We start from the raw sequence: 20,186 nt of genomic DNA, 5'->3' as shown, positions 1-20,186 counted from the left end.
TAAAATTTTCTTCCAATCTTTTCACTATCCTTCCTTCAATATTTCTTAGCCCTTTCAACAATAATAAAACAATAGTAGATTTGAGAAGCTGAGATCTTCCATCTGCTGTTTAAGCACAGACTATGCATGTCTTTTCAGAGAGAGACAGCTGCCCTTGTATTTAGAATAAGGACAGCAAGAAGGTTGCATATAGCTCATGCTTGATGAATATTTATTGTTCAATAAAGGCCAAAGGAACTTTCCCTGTAACTAGCATTTCTGTCACTGTGACTATCATATCAGACATCGTGATAATTGATTGAGATCTGGATAGGATGGAGGGACATTCTTAATGGTTGATTGACTGAAAAATCCATCACTAAACAATACAGCCAACATTATAGTCACAGCTTATATATTTCTGATGAGAGCTTTTAATCCACACAAGCATTGTTTTTCTACAGGTTGATTTGAGGCTCACTGGTTTGATAGGTATTTTCTCACAAAGATCGTGTCAACTTGACCTGACCAGAGATGGAAGTTTTCTAAAACCCAAACAGCCAAAATATTTTAGATTTGAAAGAAAGATACATGAACATTAATGAATAGATTAGTGTTTTCCTAAGAGTATATCTTTGTGAGGAAAGTCTTTGCCATTTATCTTGAATAAATCCTTTAAATTAGTGCTACTCAAAGTGTGGTCCATAGACCAGTGCCAGTCAGTGAACTGCATGTTACTGGTTCATGATGAGATACATACAGAAATAAAGAATGCGCATGTAGGAGTTTATGTTGTGGCTCAGTCGTAACGACCCGCTGTCCATGAGGACATGGATTTGATCCCTGGCCTCACTCAGTGGGTTAAGGATCTGGTGTTGCCGTGAGCTGACATGGTGTAGGTCACAGATGCAGCTTGGATCCTGCATTGCTGTGGCTGTGGTGTAGGCTGGCAGCTGCAGCTCCGATTCAACCCCCAACCTAGGAATTTCCATATGCTACATGTGCAGCCCTAAAAACAGGCAAAAAAAAAATCTTTCAAAAAAAAAATCTTTTTTAAAAAAAAGAATGAGGAGTTCCTGTTGTGGCTCAGCAGTTGACAAACCTGACTGGCATCCATGAGGACATGGGTTCGATCCCTGGCCTCGCTCAGTGAGTTAAGGCTCTGGCATTGCCAGGAGCTGTGGTGTAGTCTGCAGACATTGCTCGGATCCTGTGTTGCTGTGGCTATGGTGTAGGCCAGCAGCTACAGCTCCAGTTGGACCCCTAGCCTGGGAACCTCCATATGCTGCAGGTGGGACCCTAAAAAGACAAGAAATTAAAATTAAAATTAAAAAAAAGAATGAACATTTAGCAATTTTGATAGAGCAACTTGATAGAGTAATTTTATGTCTGAGTAATCTAGTCATTAAAAAAAGGCACGGGGAGTTCCCGTCGTGGCGCAGTGGTTAACGAATCCGACTAGGAACCATGAGGTTGCGGGTTCGGTCCCTGCCCTTGCTCAGTGGGTTAACGATCCGGCGTTGCCGTGAGCTGTGGTGTAGGTTGCAGACACGGCTCGGATCCCGCGTTGCTGTGGCTCTGGCGTAGGCCGGTGGCTATGGCTCCGATTCAACCCCTAGCCTGGGAACCTCCATATGCCGCTGGAGCGGCCCAAGAAATAGCAACAACAACAACAACAAAAAGACAAAAGACAAAAAAAAAAAAAAAAAAAGGCACGGTATTTTGTGTTTCTTTTACATTTCATTTTTCTAGTATTCATTTTATTATGTTTTATAAAAATATTAATCTGTGATGGTTTGGATATCTTAAGAAATTTCTTTACCACAGATAGTTTGGGAAATAGTCATTAAAATACTGTGTCTCATCTCTACTAGGGTCCAGGTCTTATTTGCTTTATCCTAGTCTCCAGACTTCTTTCCATTTTGTACTCACTGGCATTTTCTCCGAATATGCTAAACTTAGGCAGTTTTCTCTCTACCTTGCAAGCAGTAGGTATGTTAAAGGCCCGAGGCACCGCTAACATCCTCCTTTAAAGCCCTTAGCATCTGTGGGTCTGTCATGGTCATGAAGCTGAGGAAGCCCCCTGCCAGTCCCTTTAACAACATATCAATTGTGGAGTGGAAAACTTTATTCCTGTTGTTGTAACTTTGGCTCCTGGAATTGCCAAGCTAGAAGAGGCTTTAGTAAATGATCCTTTCTCTGGCATGTTCTCAAAGACCATGGGGCCCTTGCAACGCTGGAGAGGTTCATCTTAATCCAACATGCCCTTCCGGTGTTACTAACCTCCACATCATCTCTGCGCAATCCAATAAATGTCGGTTCTCCACAAGTATTATTTCAAGTGAACTGATATATTGCTCATTGTTATATTTCATTTGATTCTTGCTCTGAGCAGTCAACCTGTCTCCAGGAGAACTATGTTTAACTGATTATGTCTTAACCTATGACATCATATTTTTTAAAGAACATGATTTGAAGACATTGATATCTATTGCCATTTACAGCTCCTTTTCATCCAGATTGATTATATGCTCATGACAAGGATGTGAGTGATGGAGTGGAGAAAGCAAGACCAGAATCAGGGAGACAATTTGGAAGGTTGCTGCAATGATCCAGGCAAGAAAAATAATGAGGGGCTGATCCAGGACAGTGACAGTGGTGATGGAGAAGAAAGGATAGGCCTGAGAAACATTTAGGCAGAAGGACAAGAGGATTTGGTGTCTAGTTAGATATAGAAGGTGAGAATGAGGAAAAGTTGAAGATGACCACAGTTTTTGGCTCAGGGTAGCTAGGTAGATGGTGATGAGAGGAATATAGCAGGAAGAACAAGTTTGGGGAAATAGGGGGAAAGAGCAGGTGATGGCTTCAGCTTTAAACATACTGAGTTTACCAGCCTAACATCCAGGCAGTTGGATATATGAGTCTGAAACCCAGGACAGAAGTCTGGGCTACAGATTTGGCTTTTTGAAGTCATGGGTACATAAGTAATTAAAACCATAGAATTAAACAAGAACATAAAGATGTGTAACATTTTAAAGTGCCTTAGAGCCATTTCAGTTTTCAATTTCCCCTTAAAATTTAAGATTATAATTATGGCTTCTCTATCCCCCATGTGATAAAATAGGATAAACTAGTTATATCCTAATAGTTTACATATGGGCATTATGGGATCCTATGAAAAATAAAGTTAATCAAAGAGATCAGCTGAAATATCTCCTGAACTTAGAACCCAGTCTATCTTCTGGTGTCGTCCAGACCATCCAGCTCCCCCTCATCCATCTCTCCTCATTCACAATTAGTAAAAAGACATAAATGCATGTATTAGGATTTTATGTCTGTCAGCCCATTTGATTCAATCATCACATGACCCTCTAAGAGATATCAATAAACCCATTTATAAGATGAGAAAATGCGCTTAGATATTTACATGTAGGGAAAGTGGCTAAAGTCACAACATTTTAGTATGAATCTCCAGCCATCTGATAATGTGGTCACTGGACAGCAACATATTAAGAGCCCCACTCTGCACTGGTCACCCCAAGTGCTAGTACCTCTGTCTGCCTCAATCAAATCAGACACCAAAAAATAGCCAATGTTTGAACCACAACAATTATGTGTTCAAACAGTGGCTTCTTTAGCTATACCCCCAAATACAAATGGGAGATAGTAATTGACACAGGAGAGAGAATTATTTCAAATGAATGTCTTACCATCTTTTTTGCAATAAATCTTACCAAAAGTGTATTAAGAGGCCTGGAAATGCTCATCCCTTTTCATCTAGTAACCCTGCTCCTACAAAACTATCCGAAGGAAATCATCAGAGAGGCACGCCCAAATTTCTTCATAATAAATAATTTTAGTGAGCATCTACTAGCCTCGGACACTATGCTGAGAACTGAGAATACCACTGTCAGTAAGAAATGGTCTCAGTCCTCTAAGAGCTTGCAGTCCAAAGCATCAGGGGGATGTGGTTCCCACCATGAGAGAGGAATTGACTGGGTATCATGAGCAAAATGGTAAAGAAAAAAAAATTACATCAAGGTCTTTGAGGAATGGACAGTTGGGTGATGTCGTACACTGTGTTCTGGAGCCTCATTTTTACTCTGTAAGTCATAGGTTCTCCCAGTGGGTCCAGAGCAGCCCCAGTTTTCTCAGAAAAGCATCAGGGGCCTTTTGCAACTGGGAGGTGGGGTGGGGCTAGGTCCAAGCTCTGAATACCGTCCCTAGTTCCCTAGGAAATTTTCCTGAAGATATTTATTTTTATTTTATTTTATTTTAGCTTTTTTTGGGGGGCTGCACCACGGGATATGGAGATTCCCAGTCTAGGGGTCCAGTCAGAGCAATAGCCGCTGGCCTACACCACAACTCACAGCAACACAGGATCCAAGCCGTGTCTGCAAGCTACACCATAGCTCAGGGCAATACCAGATCCTTAACCCACTGAGCAAGGCCAGGGACTGAACCCACAACCTCATGGTTCCTAGTCTCTGTGCCACAATGGGAACTCCTACTTAAGATATTAAAAGAAGGGTTCCAAAAAATAATAATAATAATAATAAAAGAAGGGTTTCACTGCTGAAAAGAAAGTTTCGAAAACTTTGATGAGGAGCTAGGGGAGATCTTTAAGTAAGAGAGCAACCAGAGGTACATTTCAGGTAGATTATATTGGTGACTGTGGAGAGGATACTTCTCAGTATTTATTTATAACTATAAACAACCTAAATGTCCAATAATGAATGTGATAAAATAATAGCAATAATAAATAACTGCCATGTATTGAATTCTTACTGTGGATAGGCACAATGCTAAGTGCATATATACTCTCTAGCATTTAACTTTGATAGAAATCATAGGATGTGGAGTTCCCATGTGGCTCAGTGGTTAACGAATCTGACTAGGAACCATGAGGTTGCGGGTTCGATCCCTAGCCTTGCTCAGTGGGTGGAAGATCTAGCATTGCTGTGAGCTGTGGTGTAGGTTGCAGATTTGGCTCAGATCCCACGTTGCTGTGGCTCTGGTGTAGGCCGGTGGCTACAGCTCCGATTAGACCCCTAGCCTGGGAACCTCCATATGCCATGGGAGCGGCCCAAGAAATGGCAAAAAGACCAAAAGAAATCATAGGATGTGACTTTTACCAATATATTGCAGATGTGAGAACTAAGGCTTAAGGAGGATAAGTTGTTGGTTTTACATCACCCAACTATTAATGGGTGGAGTGGAAATTCCAGTCTGTCCAACTTGTAAGGTCTTGCATTCTGCCTCCTGAGCCATGATTAATTCCCATGAAGGAATGTTAGTCACCCCTTTAATCATATTTTCAAAGACTAATTATATGGGGAAACATCTATAGAATAATGTCAAATGGAGAAAAACACAAGTACAAAAAAATAGAATCATTCCAATTTTATTAAACATTAAAATGTTCAAAATATTTATCACTGGGAGTTTGCACGTAAATAAGTTTAATTTGTGTTCTCATATTTTTCTTCCAAATTGTCTAGAATGAGCATCTGTTCCTCTTATCACTGGAAGTATAACAAAAAGTTTATATATATATATGTATAAAACTTACTTTTATATACATATATAACTAAATATATATATATATATATTTTAAACTTATGTGAGGTGAATTACTACACTCATTCTCACCCTAGACTCCAGAGGAGGGGTCAGTTAATTCTTTTTTTTTTTTTTTTCTTTTTAGGGCCACACTCATGGCATATGGAGGTTCCTATGCTAGGGGTCAAATCAGAGCTATAGCCGCCAGCCTATGCCACAGACACAGCAACATGGGATCCAAGCCGCATCTGAGACCTGCATCACAGCTAGAGACGACACTGGATCCTTTATCCACTGAGCAAGGCCGGGAATCGAACCCGCATCCTCATGGATACTAGTCGGGTTTGTTACTGCTGAGCCATGGCAGGAACTCCTCAGTTAGTTCTTTAACACATCTTTCAGAACAGCATTGCAAACTACCATGTTTACAGAATGTAAGGGAAATTGGTCTCTGTTAATTATTAGTCATTTAAACTTAAAGTTAAATTCTCTGGATCTCAGTTTCTTTGCCTGGGAAATGAGAAAGTTGAGCTAGATAGTTTTTACAATTCCTAAAAACACTAAAATTCATAGGGGTCTTTTTAGGACAATGAAAACAGATGGAAGCATTAAATAAATATATTAAATTCTTCTTGCTCTAGTTATATTTTCCTGGGCATTTAGAGTGGGTCTTTGACTGGGTCTTGGCTATCTGGTAATACAATAATATGCTCAGATACTGAATGCATCTGAGCACTACTCCATGCTTTCATATACATTTTTCTCAGATCATTTTTGCTAAAGACTTCCAAGGTGAGCATTTTATCCATATTTTTGCTGATGTAGATCAAAGAGCTAAGGAACTCACAAAAGGTCTCTGATGATATATTGTAGTCAGATTCAGACCCAAATGCTTCTTTGTGAATTCCTAGAATTTCGTTCATTCACATATGGAATTATTTGTTTGCTTATTTTCTTGTTTATTTGTTTTATTGTTTCACTTACCTACTACATTGGTTGTTAAAAACACAATTCCTATTTTCAAATAGTTTGTATTCTAAAAGAGAGACAAGGTTCTTTTACAGAAATAATTCTGAGGTTAAAATTAAGAATTGATATGTAATGGGGACAAATGGAGGCTTTCGGCAATGTCTCTGTATCCTTTAGTGAAGAGCAAACAAAAGGACATTATTATAAAATTGCAAATGGGAGCAGAAACAGTCACTTGTCATTAGTGTCATGGTCATTTTAATGAAAATTAACCCCAGAAATGCTTGACTAAGCAGAGGAAACCTAGGCATCACTTGGACCCTGACAGAACCAGGGCGGTTAAATTTTTCCTAGCTGCATATGAGCTTAAGAGAATAGATAAGTCAAAAGCCACTGCCATGCTAATTGCTCTAATTATTATTGCAGGAAATATTAGATAATTCCTATGAAATATAAAAGATAGCCACGGCCCAGAATAATCTTGTAAACAAAGAATTTCCAGAGGAATCCACAGAGAGTGCTCACAAAACGTGGACCAGTTGGATAATAAAGCATAAAACATGTAGTTTGACAGAGAGGAAGGATTCTATTGCATAGGGTGTAGTCTTCTCCTGGGGATGGGCCTGTTCAGTGAAAACAGAGCCCTGACAGGAAGAAATTGGGCAAGGCCTCTCAGAGAGTCATTACTGGTAGCTTAGAGATGCCTTGGCCACTGAAGATTGCTTCTGTGTGTGTGCGCGCGCACGCACACACACACACACATACGTGTGCGCATGCACGTATGGCCTCAGGTAAAAGAACAAAATGTGGTCATTTGCTCATTTGTAGCCCAGCCTTATTTCTTGAAATGTGACTACTCACCTAGCATAATTATGGATTATGTCCAACTAAGAATTTCTAGGATTTCGTGAGGGGATATCTATCAACTTCTTAAAATTTCCTGCTGTCCTGGGATGAAAGAGTGGCCCAAGGTGGTAAGCTTCATCCTGGAGAGTAAGTGAAAACAAGCACAGATTTACCATCTGTACACCATTCAGTGCGCAGAGAAGGGTGCGTAGTTTAGCCTGCTCAGACATTGCTTCTCCAGTTGGTTATCATCTTCTAGGTATGGAAGTAACTATTGTGAAGTAATCCAGTTCTTTGAGGAATATTGATATGGGGATAAAATGCAATGACTGAAAGAGCACTGGACCAGAAGTTTGGGGAGATGTCCTCAGCAACACCCCTGTGTCTCACACATAAGTTAATCTATATAAGCCATTAATTCTCCATTATCAAGAGCACAACTATATGTTTATTTGCATAAGTAACCCAGAAAAAATGAAATAATGTCAAAGCATTTAAATTTCATTGTAAGTATAACAAAATTTAAGGAGCCCTTACTATGTACAAGGTGAAGATTCTGTGGGAGACACAAACAAGATAATAGTTCATAACTTTAGAGAGCTTGGAATCTAGTGAAGTAGTGGACCAGTGCATAGACTGTAACCAGTTGAGATATAATGGATGTTGCAATCATTGCTATGAGAAGGTTTATTCAGTCATTCAGCAAGTCTTGGAAGGCACTGTGCATACTCCAAAAATAAATTACTTCTCTCTGAGATTGGGGAAGGCAACGTCGAAAGCTTTATGGCAATGAGTATTTGAACTGAAAAAAAGTTTACAATTTGTTAGCGAGAGGAGAATTAAGGCAGATTTGACAAAGGTAATGGGAGAGTAAAAGGCATGAGAAACATACAGGGTGTGTTTGGGAAATAGTGAGAGCTCTGGGTGGGCAAAAGTCAAAAATTATAATTAGAAAAAGAGGAAGCGGTGAGAGATATGCCTGAAAAGATGATTAGTGGCCAGATTCAAGATGACCATGTTGAGAAGCTTGCACTTTATTCTGTAGATATCAGAGGCTTATATCTATTCTTTCGGACAATACATCCATCCGTGGAGTAAAGGAGGAGAGACTGGAGGAGAGGAAACTGAGTAGCAAGAGCTCAGACAAGAGACAGCCAAACTCAGGCATAGGGGGATGGAAAGGGGAGACAGATGTAGAAGATATGGAAGACGTAGAATCCACAGAACAAGGCACCTATTTGAACATGGGGCCAAGGAAAGGATGGAGCTAAAGACAATACGTCTCAAGAGCAGCTATTTGCCTTATTTAAGCTTCGGAGATCTCAGTGCAGTACCCCTCCACTGCTGCTAGGCCATGTGTGTTTACTTCCTTTCCTCTGTCAAAGTCTGTCATCTGGAAAGAGTATAAAATTCATCCTGCCTGGTAAGAGTTTACAGTGGTACCCTTCCCAGGTATTTGCCCTTCAACAAATTTCTAAACTTTCAGGTAGATGTAGAAACTTTTAAAAAGGAAATTTCTAAGGTTAGCTAGTAATTTTCCTACTAATTAGGAAATATTTTTATTCTCAGGTTTCATGTATTTCAGACTTTGCCTTCGTCAAGCCTTGTTTGTTGGTAAGGGTGATGTTTAAAACACTGAGTAACTCCTACAACACAGTCACTGACTGGTCTGTGAAGAACACAATCACAAGCATCTCTCAGGGCCATATCAGAACATCCATCCGCCTGAGTGTCAGCTTGGATACCCTTTTTATAAATAAGGATGGGTCAACAGACCTACAGTCAAGAATTACATCCGATCTTTTGAAAACTTAATTAAAACAGAATGAAAGAATAAACTATAATTCACTGCACTGCCACTGAATTTCTAAAGCCTCTTGAGGCCAGTCCACTAACTACTGATCCATAACTGTTTCTTAGGCAAAGTAGGAAGGGGTTGTGACAATTCTGTGACATGATACACTTCCTCAACCTTAACCTTCTCCCCTATGCATAGGAGTTTTTCCCCATGGCCTTTGAGATGCTTTGGAGGAAAAGAAGCAAAGCAGCAAAGCGGCCCTTTGTTCCTTGCCCTGCTGCATTCCACTCTTCATTCTGCATCCTAGAGCAGCAGAGCGCTGGCCCAGCGAGGCTGTGTGTCATGACAGGCTAGCATGCCTCTTATTATCCACTCAAGATTATTCACTCCCTCTTGTATTTGAAAGAGCCAGATAATTTTAAATACCACCCATAAGGCTACAGCTGTCCCCGGAAAGGAGTTCTGATTAAATTCCTACTGCTCCTTTAAGAGCCAACTTAAATGTCACCTCTAAATAATAACTGCTGACATTTACTCAGTGCTTACTCTGAGCCAGGCACTTTGCTAAGGGCTTCTAATGGATTTTCTTATTCCATCCTCAAAATAAACCTCTAGGGTAAGTATTAGTATTATCCCCATTGTACAGATGTGGAAACTGAGAGGTTAAATAACTTACCCGAGGTCTCGTGATTAGTAAGTAGGAGAGCCAGCAGTCCAACACAGTAGGCAGTGCTAGTGCACAGTAGGCAGTCAGTAAATGACCCAAATGGTGGACAGTCTCTGCTTCCCTTGGCAGTGTTCTCAGCCTGTCCTCTACACATCCCTCACATTTGCAGTGACTTTTTCATGCTTGTCTTTCCAAACTCAACAATGCCACCATTATGTCCCCTGAAAACCTGGTACCGTGCCTGGCATGTTGTGGGTGTGCAATAAATATTTGTGGAAGGAGAAGATAAAGGGAAGAAGAAAGAAAAGAACAAAAAGCTTTTCTAGTTTGAGGGTTGAAAAACACAGTGACCCAGTACGTACTTTTGAATGAAAAGAAGCTACGTCACTGCGGGCTACACGGGGCTTAAATTTAAAACACCAGAGTTGCAAACCCACCTCGGCCATTTTCTGACCAGGCATAGAACTTTACTTTGAGCCTCAGTTTCTACATCTTATAAAACAATTTTTTTCTCTGAAGATATTAAAGTTAAATGAAATCACGTTCGTGAATGAGGCCTGCAGAGTGCCTGCTCCTCAGTAATCTTTGGTCGGGTTGTTAAATAAGACGTACATGGAAGGGACTGGCGTATTTCACATCATATAGCAGAGCATGTAGTCATCATTGATACATAACACATTGCAAGAGACCAGTAACCGTTTGGAGTGATTAGGCCACAGGGCCCTATGTCTAAACATTAAAATATGATATACGCAAGTATCCTCAGAAACATCTATTTTACGTCTCAATGCCGTCTTTACCGATGTGGATCTGTTTATATTTATAATGCAAATTCATTGTGCTATTCCTGGTCAGAATAGTTCTGCCTGTTTTTCCTCCCCCGCCCTTCCTGCCTCCCAAGCAAGCATGTATTCCTTCCCCAAGCTCTCCCTCCAACACCCTTCATCTGCCTGTCACTTTTCAAAGACAAGCTCCTCAGAAAGAAATCTCTGCTTTCTTTGTTTTCCTGGTTTCCATTTTGTATCCTAAAATATTCACTTCAAGTTCCGCTTGACAGACGTCCCTAATCTAATCTCCACGTCTGCTTTCTAATTTTCACAGTCAGGATAAAACAAATAGGTTGGAGTTAATTGCCGGAGCAGCGGGCCGGAGCTCTGAGCTGTGATTTATGAGCTGAGTGCAGGCGCGCTGCAACACATTTTTCTTAATTTATTTTTAATGAGTCTCTCAATTAATTTTCTTGGAAACATCTTAATGATGTTGGAGGCGGGTGTTAATGAGGTCTGCACCAGCACCTAATTTTGCATATTTTAAAGTGCCTAATGTCATCTTGTACCCTTTCTTTCCATTTTAAGAAGAGTTGGGGTGGGGGTGAGATTATTGTTGAATGGAGAATTTTCACTCTTCATGCCTCAGTCTTTGCTTAACCTTTCAGACTTTATGGGTTTATGGTGTGTCTCAGAACAGTCGCACGCTTCCTGCTTCCCTCCCCCACCAGCTTGTAGCTTGTTGAGTCTGAGCAGCCACTGCAGGAAAAGGAGAAAAGACAATTCTTAGAAAACTGGGAGTTCTGAATAACCCTCAGTAGCCCTTAGTGAGGACATCCAGAGGGTACTTTTACTAGGTGATCTAACCTTTCCTAAAGCAGGCAGTGAATAGGGGAAAATACCAGTAGAAAAAAGAACTCAAGCGGTGTCTTATTAGCATTTGACCATTTGTTCAGAGACCCTGGCCCCCAAATGTCTCTGCAAAGCTGCGGCACCCAGAGTCACCTCTGCATCCTGCAAGGCACAGAGCAAGGTGCCTGAGCACTATCTCTGAGCCCTTGCTGATTGATAGCTTTTGGTTCCGCAGGCAGTCTCCACTAAGTCCTCATTAATGGTTCTTCATTCTGTATTTGCTCGTTAGAACTTATTTTTCTGATTAAATGGTCATTAAATGCTTATGATAGAAAATTTGGGAATGAATAGATCAAATAAGAAAAACCAAGTTCTAGTGCCAAAAAACAGCCACTGTTAAAATTGTGGTATTTCCTTCTAGACATTGTTCTTTTTCTGTTCATGGGCTTTTGGTTTTATTTTGTGCAACTGTGGTGATACTGAATATCATTCACCAGTTAACATTAGAACATAAGTAACAGACTTCTCTCAAACATAGCTTTTAATGGCTGTTTAATATTCCATCTAGCAGATTTGTCATAATTTACCAAACCATTCCACTGTAACTGGGCATCTAAGCTAATTCTTAAACTATTATCACAAATGTTATTGTGATGAACATCTTTGTATAGAAAGCTTTTTTAAATTAGGGATTATTTCCTCTGGAATCACCTGAGGAATTACTGATTTAAAGAATATAATCCTTTTTAAGATTCTTGATAAATATTTCGAAACTACTTTCCAAAGAGTTATGCCAGTTTACTGTTAACAGTAATACATAAATGTATCTCTTTCTTCAGTCTTCCCAAAACATAGAGTATTACAGTTTTTAGAAATCCTCTCTTATCTGGCAGATTTAAATGCATTTCTTTAATTTCTCCACCAAGTGTGTTCTTGGGGAAGTGTTTTGGTTAAACTGAAGGCTGCTTTTACTAGAGAACTTCCTGGACCATTAGCTCCACTATGACCAGGAACCAAATTCTTCTCATGACATGTAGTAAAGACTCAACAAACGTGTGTTAATTTTATTCATGAAATGGAAAGTTGAGGCTGTATCTCTCCATGTCCTACTTCCACCTCGATCTGCCCCATGGCCTCTGCAGCTCAGCTTTTACAAAACTGAATGTATATCTCCTCACTCACTTTTCCCACCCTGGATAAAAGTGGCCCTGTTGAGCAGCTCCCCCAGGCTCCAGACACAGGAGCCTCCTGCAGTGCCGTTGGTCCTCACAGCCCCCCAACACATACACATTCAGTCAGCCAGCAAGCCCGGTGGATAGACCTCCCAGCATGTCCATGGCTGCTTATTTCCTTCAATTCCCACAGTCCTATTTCGGAGCCCTGTCTCTCACCTAGGCTGGGACAAAATCCTTCCAACTGTCTTCTGCCTCTTGTTTTCCATCTATGTTTTAGCCTTTAAAACGCTAGAGTGCTGCCTTTTCTAACACTGGTGAAAACCCTGCAGAGATTCCCCCCTGGTATGTAGAACATAGTCAAAAATTATCTGTGTGTCATTAGGGTCTTTCATATAATTTGACCCCCTAGTACATTACCCAATTCTCAAATACGTCATGCACTTTGTTCAGGCCCTTTGCGAAGCCTAGAATGCCCTTTTTCCATTCTGCACTCAGCAGTTCTGTGCCCCCTCCTCCGTGAAGCCTTAGCCAACACTTTGGCTTCCACCTATGCCTCCCTTGCACATGGTAGACACCTAGTGACTGTCTGGCAGATGAATGGAGGGATAAGGCATCTGTAGGGATGTGTTTCCTTCAAAGCTGTTACCCACTGTACTTTCTGGACTGTTTTATACTCTAGGTTAGATGTTTGTATTTGAAATTTTAAAGAACCCTTCAACTGGGGTTAGATGTTTATATTTAAACTTTTTAAGAAGTCTTCAGCCTGGGGAAAAAAAATAGTTTCTCAAGACATTTCTGTTCTGATAGATTCCATTGATTTATAGCTAGACATTTCTTAATTTCCATTAAAGTATCTTTTGAGTGCTTTTCCCTCTGATTCTTTGTGCTTAGTGTGAGTATTATCAGAATATTCCCTGAGAAAAGACCACAGATTCTAGCTTTAGGGGATAATTGGTCCAGATAAGATTCTGTACCCAGATGCAGACCTTACTATCTAGAGCTCTTACTGTTAAAACAGAACCTTTCAAACATTATCTTAAGCTAAAGGATTTGTTTAAGCCTTCTGACCAGTAGTAACAATTTACCTAAAACTGTGAGATTCTAGTCTTTGACCCCAAGTATTTGTCAAGTAAATTAATAATAGGGGAAGCCCTGACATCAGAAGCATTGTTTTTGAGATATTTTTAGTTCTGAATTTATACAGGGAAAGAACAGAGATCACTGGATAAAAGTCAAGATGAGCAGGCACGAATTATCATGGCTCAGTGGTAACGAACCCAACTAGTATCCATGAGGATGCGGTTCGATCCCTGGCCTTGCTCAGTGGGTTAATGATCGGGTGTTGCTGTGAGCTATATGTAGGCTGCAGAAGCAGCTTGGATCCCACATTGCTGTGGCTGTCGTGTAGGCCAGCAGCTACTGCTCTTCTTTGACCCCTAGCCTGGGAACTTCCATATACCACAGGTGTGGCCCAAAACAATAAAAACAAAAAAGATGAGTAGGCAAAGGTAATAGCTTTTGTTTTAAATATGATGTTGAAGATGACTGGCATTGATTATGTTACATAGCATTACTGTTATTTCTAATATTGACCACTGTATTTTAGAATTATTTTTAATACCAAAATTAAATGAATCTCTCATTTCATCTTTAATGTTGCATATTTTTAAATGTGATTATTATATTGTTCATTGTAAGTGATGTGCTTCACATCCTCTATATCAGAAAATTTATAATAAACTGAAGCAGACTATGTATATTTTATAGGGAGCCCATTGTTAAACATTTACCAGCACACCACTTGCTCTTCCTGTGCTCTATTAGCTAGAACTCAATCACATGGTGATTTCAGCTAGATATAAGGGTTACAGAGTAATTAGTGTAGCTTTATATCCACAAAGGAGAGAACTGATATTCCTGCGCATAGCAGTCTCTCCCACCATCTATCCTTCTAGTCATAATGTATCAGTTTCTTTCTTCTCCCCGCATGTAGAACACATTCACCTTTCTGCAAGGGCAAACAACCCAAAGTCCCATCCAGTAAATAAATACAGCCTGGCTCAAGGTCCAGGAGCTCTGGATGATGCACAGATTTCTCCATCAACTCCTTTTTTTCTTTTTTGGCCATGCCTGTAGCACGTAAAATTTCCCCGGGTCAGGGATCAGACCTGTGCCACAGCAGTGACAGTCCTGGATGCTTAACCTGCTGACCCACCAAGGAACTCTCCAGATATAACTCTTCTTAGCATGCAATCAATGAACCAAAAGAAAAAATTCTCTTTCCTTCCCACCTCCACCCCATATACTGTAGTGAGTCAGGAGCAAGAATTGGAATTAAAAATTCCTGGTCACCTACACTATTGGTGGGAATGTAAATTTGTACAACCACTATGAAAAACAGTATGGAGGTTCCTCAAAAAACTAAATATAGAACTACCATATGATCTAGCAATCCCACTCCTAGGCATATATCCAGGTAAAACTATAATTAAAAAAGATAATGCACCCTTATGTTCATTGCACCCCTAGTCACAACAGCTAAGACATGGAAACAACCTAAATGTCCATTGACAGATGAATGGATTATGTGGTACATATACACAAGGGAATACTTCTCAGCCATTAAAAATAATGAAAAATGCCATTTGCAGCAACATGGAACTAGAGATTATCATACTAAGTGACATGAGTCAGAAAGAGGGCCAAAAATACCATATGATATCACTTATATCATGATATAAGTCTCTAAAAGAGACTCACAGACATAGGCTACAGACTTGTGGTTGCCAAGGAGGGGGAGGAGGGAGTGGGATGGATTGCAAGTTTGGAGTTAGTAGATGCTATGTATTACATTTAGAATAGATAAGCAATGAGGTCTTACTCTAGCACAGGGAACTAAATGCAGTCTCTTGTGATAGACCATGATGGAGAATAATATAAGAAAAGGAATATCTAGCTAGCTATCTTTCTATCCATCTATATACACATATATATGACTGGGTCACTTTGCTGTACAGCAGGAATTGCCACAACATTGTGAATCACCTATACTTTAATAAAAAAAATTTCTTTTAATTCCTGGTCAGTTGTTCCCGATGTGCCACAACAGGTTAACGATCCAGCATTGGTGTAGGTCACAGCTACTGCTTAGATTTGATATCTGGCCTGGGAATTTCCATATGCCATGGGTGTGGCCAAAAATAAATTAAAGTTAAAATTCCTGGTCAGAAAAGAAGTGAAAAGGAGGTATATTAACTGCAGTTACACATTCTCTACAAATGCTGGAATCCTGTGGGACTGGCATTGCGAAGGCCTTCTACCCTGACAAGCATTCAGTTTTGCTCTCTGGAAAGAAATCCCTTTATAGATCATATCTGAAATGAGTGTTGGGAAGTTCACCCTCCTTGAGGATCTGTTTAGATGTAATAGCCTATGGCCTGTTTTCTGCCTGGAGGTAGATGTGTTGCTGCTGCTGTTCTATGCATTGAGACTAGGAGGTGGGAGGAAGCCCAGCTCTTCTGGTCACTGATTTTATCTAGTACCTGTGCCTAAGTCCCAAGCCCTTTATCCATATCACCCTCTAAATTAACTTTAGACTATGACTTCTGTTATTTACTAAATCAGTCATCTCATTTAGTCATCTGCTTTCTAACTTCCAAAAATCATAGAACACTCTTATCTGTTCACTCTTTCACTCTTTTCCTAGTGGGTTTATATCATTTTAAAAATGTACAATCATTTTAATAAGGTTTCAGATGTAAGCAGAGATAAACACATGTAGTTAATCCACCATATTTAATCAAGAGTTCTATATGTCTTGTTTCAAGATTTTAAGATCACCTTGAGCGAGTGGAATGCCATTTACTGAGATCTGAAAGGCTAAGCACTCTTTAGAAGAATGGTCTGAGTGGAAATATTCATTACATAAAAGTGGTTCATCCCTGCCATGCAAAACTTCATCGTTGAGTGATACAATATAGCACATATTTTGCTTGCTACTAAGACATCATGTGCAGGACAAGCTGACTGTGCCTTGACTCTCCTACTTTATGCTTGAATCTTCTTTTTATTCCAGCCACCTAAGTTGATGTTTGCATGAGCTTTTGATACCACCCTTACTGTGAAAGGAAGTGAATATTTCTTTGCTGAGTTTGTTTTACAGTGAGATTTACTTTCAATATTGCTGCCATTTTCATAAAGCACATTCTTAGAAGATCGGATGAAGTATTTAGATATCTCATGGTACCCTCTATACAAAAACTTTTGTGAGAATCAAAATATTTAACACTTCAGCCTTTAAAAGGAAGAAAATTCTGACATACGCTACAACATGGATGAACCTTGAGGACATTATGCTAAGTGAAATAAGCCAGTCACAAAAAGATAAATATTGTATGATTCCACTTATATGAGGTACTTAGAGTAGTCAAAATCACAGAGACAGAAAGTAGAATGGTGGTTGCCAGGGGCTGGAGGGAGGGGAATGAGGAGCAGCTGTTTAAGGGAGTTTCAGTTTTACAAGATTGAAAAAAGCTCTGTAGATGGATGCTAGTGATGGTAGCACAATGCTATGAATTTATGTAATGCCACTAAACTCTACACTTAAAAATAGTTAAGATATAAATTTTATATATTTTATGACAAAAAAATTGGAAAAATATTTAACACTGTTTTATATCATTACTAAATTCATTCAATAAACACTGATTGAGTACCTACTATGTAGCAAGAACCATGGTACACACTGAAGAGTCCACAACTAATGAAACAGACACAATCTCCTCCCTCCTGGAGCTTAAGAAAAATATATGATAAACTAAGTATTGAAAATGAAACAAGGTAAAGGAGATGAGTGGCAAGAGTGCTATTCTTTAGAGTAATCAGGGAAATCCTCTCTGATTATGTGGCACTTAAGCAGAGACCTGAGTGATTTTTATGCCTTTCACCATTTCTAAAGAGGATCTATAATTGTGGTTTAACCAAATAGCCCCCATACACACACACACACACACACACACACACACACAAACACACACACACACACACACACACACTAAAGAACTATACTTAGAGAAAGTTTTAAATTTCAGCCCCTTGTCCTTATGGTTGATATTTTCACTGAGTATTCACCTATGCATTCTCTTCTGCTTTTAGCCCACATGATTTCATTGTTTCCACTCACATTAATAAAGTACTATTTCCTGACATAGACTGAACTTTTCATCCAAAGGAGTCTATTTGCTTGACTTGATTATCTCTCACCGATAAGGATTAAGCATTATATTCATTTTATTTATAAGGAAATTGAGACACAGAGACCTAAAATCTCTTAAAAATTTCTGGTGAAACCACACATAAACTCAAGCCATCTAGCTCCAAGTCCAGTTTGTTTCACAAGACCTGAGTCACCATGTTGCTGTGGGGATTGAATTGACAACTTCTCTGAAAGCACTTAGCACAGCCTTAAGTGCAATGTAGAAATTATTTTTCCTTCAACATCCTTTAACTAATAATGGCCCTTGGAGTATAAAACCATCCCTTGCCACCATTCTCTACCTGGAGAAGGATTTACCTAGCAAAGGATTCACTTGGCAGGCATTTTTCTTCAGTTGTTTCTAGTCTCTTCCAGCATGTGGTAGTAGATATGTCAGTAATTGGGGGGTACTAGGAAGAGTTGGCTACTGGATGATTTTCGTGACAGTGGCCATGAGACTAACTTAATCAGTCCTTTGGCCTGTGAACTCCTGGAGAGCATGCTATTACTCATGTAGTAGAAAAACAGTTCACCTCCTCAACACTTTGTTATTTGGCTTTGGTTCAACCACTGAGAGACTCAGTAGCCATGGGAGTAAAATTGTCCCTGGTTTCCTCACAGCCTTGTCAGTCTTTGTTAAATCAGAAAAGGCTGAAAAATGGATTCTTTTTTGTCCCTGTCCAAAGGTGGCAGCTGTTTAATTTCAATTAGCAAAGCTTGAAAAAGAATATTATGCCCGGATTAATTACAGCAGGAAGGGTTCCTTGCTCACCTCCACTCCCTCTCCTAATTGAGGATCTGCAGTGTCTCCCAGCAGGGCTCTGAAGTTTGGGTTCTGGGGAATTCAAGTGCCTGGGGCTTTGATGTAGCTCTCTTTTCAAAAGAGTGACAGTTCAGGAAGCACAAGCTTCCAGGAAAGATTCATTTAACTTTTTAAAGTCTAAAAACTAACTGTACAAATCAGACTTGTGTATACCCAAACGCCAACTTGTTCCTGTCAAGCTCTTGCTTTTTTTTTTTTTTTTTTTTTTTTTTTTTTGTCTTTTTGCTATTTCTTTGGGCCGCTCCCGTGGCATATGGAGGTTCCCAGGCTAGGGGTCGAATCGGAGCTGCAGCCACCGGCCTACGCCAGAGCCACAGCAACGCAGGATCCGAGCCGCGTCTGCAACCTACACCACAGCTCACGGCAACGCCGGATCGTTAACCCACTGAGCAAGGGCAGGGACCGAACCCTCAACTTCATGGTTCCTAGTCGGATTCGTTAACCACTGCGCCACGACGGGAACTCCTGCTTTTTCCTTTCTGTAAGTAGACTGTCTGCTTTCAAGGATGGTCCTCCTCTTCTGCTGGAGAAGGCTAACCCTTTTCTCATCCATGAGACACGTATTTGTTCTGGTTGACACATTAGAATCTCTACCAAGAAGCAAAGCAACCACCTACCTGCAACTCCGTAAGTTTCATTGCATCAGGGTCCCAACAGGAAACAGATTTCACCCCCTCCATACACACAGTGACACAGATGAAGAGGATTTAAGGAAGGGGCAACTGACAGAGGAGGGGATGGAATTAAAAGAACAGGCAAAAAAGATGAGTTTCCCAGAGAATAACAACAGAAGGAAGCCATAACTACCCTAGGGTGGAGGGGATAAGAGAGGGACATAGCATACCAGAGCCAGTGAGAACTAGGAGAGTGGCCCAGCAGAAACTACAGTCACAGAAGAATGTGACCTTTCCAGAGATGCTGCAAGAGGAAAGAAATCTCCTCCTGCTTCCCAGTCTCCTGCATATGCCTCCATGGCCAACCCAGTCAGGGTAGTTAACTACGGCTTCTTGTGTATGGAGTTTGTTTCCCCAGTTTGCGTATAGTCAACTGAGGGCCAAAATTAGTTCTTCTATTTGTTCTGTATTCCACAGACATTGGTCTTTTCTAGCCTCCAGACTCAGACAGAAATATCCGCTCTTCTTGGGTCTGGAGCCTGCTGGCTTTCAAATTGGAACTTATACCATCAACTCCTCTGATTTTCAGGTCTTTAGACTTGGACTTACACATCAGCATTTCTGAGTTTCCAGCCTGCCAACTACAAGTCTTGGGACTTCTTGGCTTCTAATCCTTATAATAAATCTCTTTAATTCGCGTGCGCGCACACACACACACCCCTTGTTGGTTCTGTTCTTCTGGAGAACCCTAACACAGCACTACTGAAACTGTACTCTCAAGTGTCACCAGTGCTCTCCCTGTCTGGTTCTTTGGGCTGGCCTCCACCTTCACCCTTGTTGATGCTGACACTTACTATTCTGCCCACCTCTCTGTGGTCCT

General features: G+C 40.3%; 1 protein-coding gene and 1 long non-coding RNA gene across 4 annotated transcripts in view; one reads left to right on the top strand and one right to left on the bottom strand.

Moving 5' to 3' along the window:
* The window catches only part of PMFBP1 (polyamine modulated factor 1 binding protein 1), a 116,230-nt gene that overhangs the window by 7,228 nt on the left and 88,816 nt on the right, over nt 1-20,186 (top strand). The window lies entirely within an intron of this gene.
* Nucleotides 1-20,186, bottom strand: part of LOC110260920 — a 116,899-nt gene that overhangs the window by 87,541 nt on the left and 9,172 nt on the right. For all 3 annotated transcript variants that reach the window (XR_002344532.1, XR_002344530.1, XR_002344531.1), the window contains exon 2: nt 7,372-7,496. This is a non-coding gene — a long non-coding RNA (uncharacterized LOC110260920). The remainder of the gene's footprint in view (nt 1-7,371; nt 7,497-20,186) is intronic.

Source organism: Sus scrofa, chromosome 6 (assembly GCF_000003025.6).
Source record: "Sus scrofa isolate TJ Tabasco breed Duroc chromosome 6, Sscrofa11.1, whole genome shotgun sequence".
Lineage (NCBI taxonomy): Eukaryota > Metazoa > Chordata > Mammalia > Artiodactyla > Suidae > Sus > Sus scrofa.
Note: the sequence above shows the minus strand (reverse complement) of the source record. Positions and strands in the feature narration are given on the sequence as shown.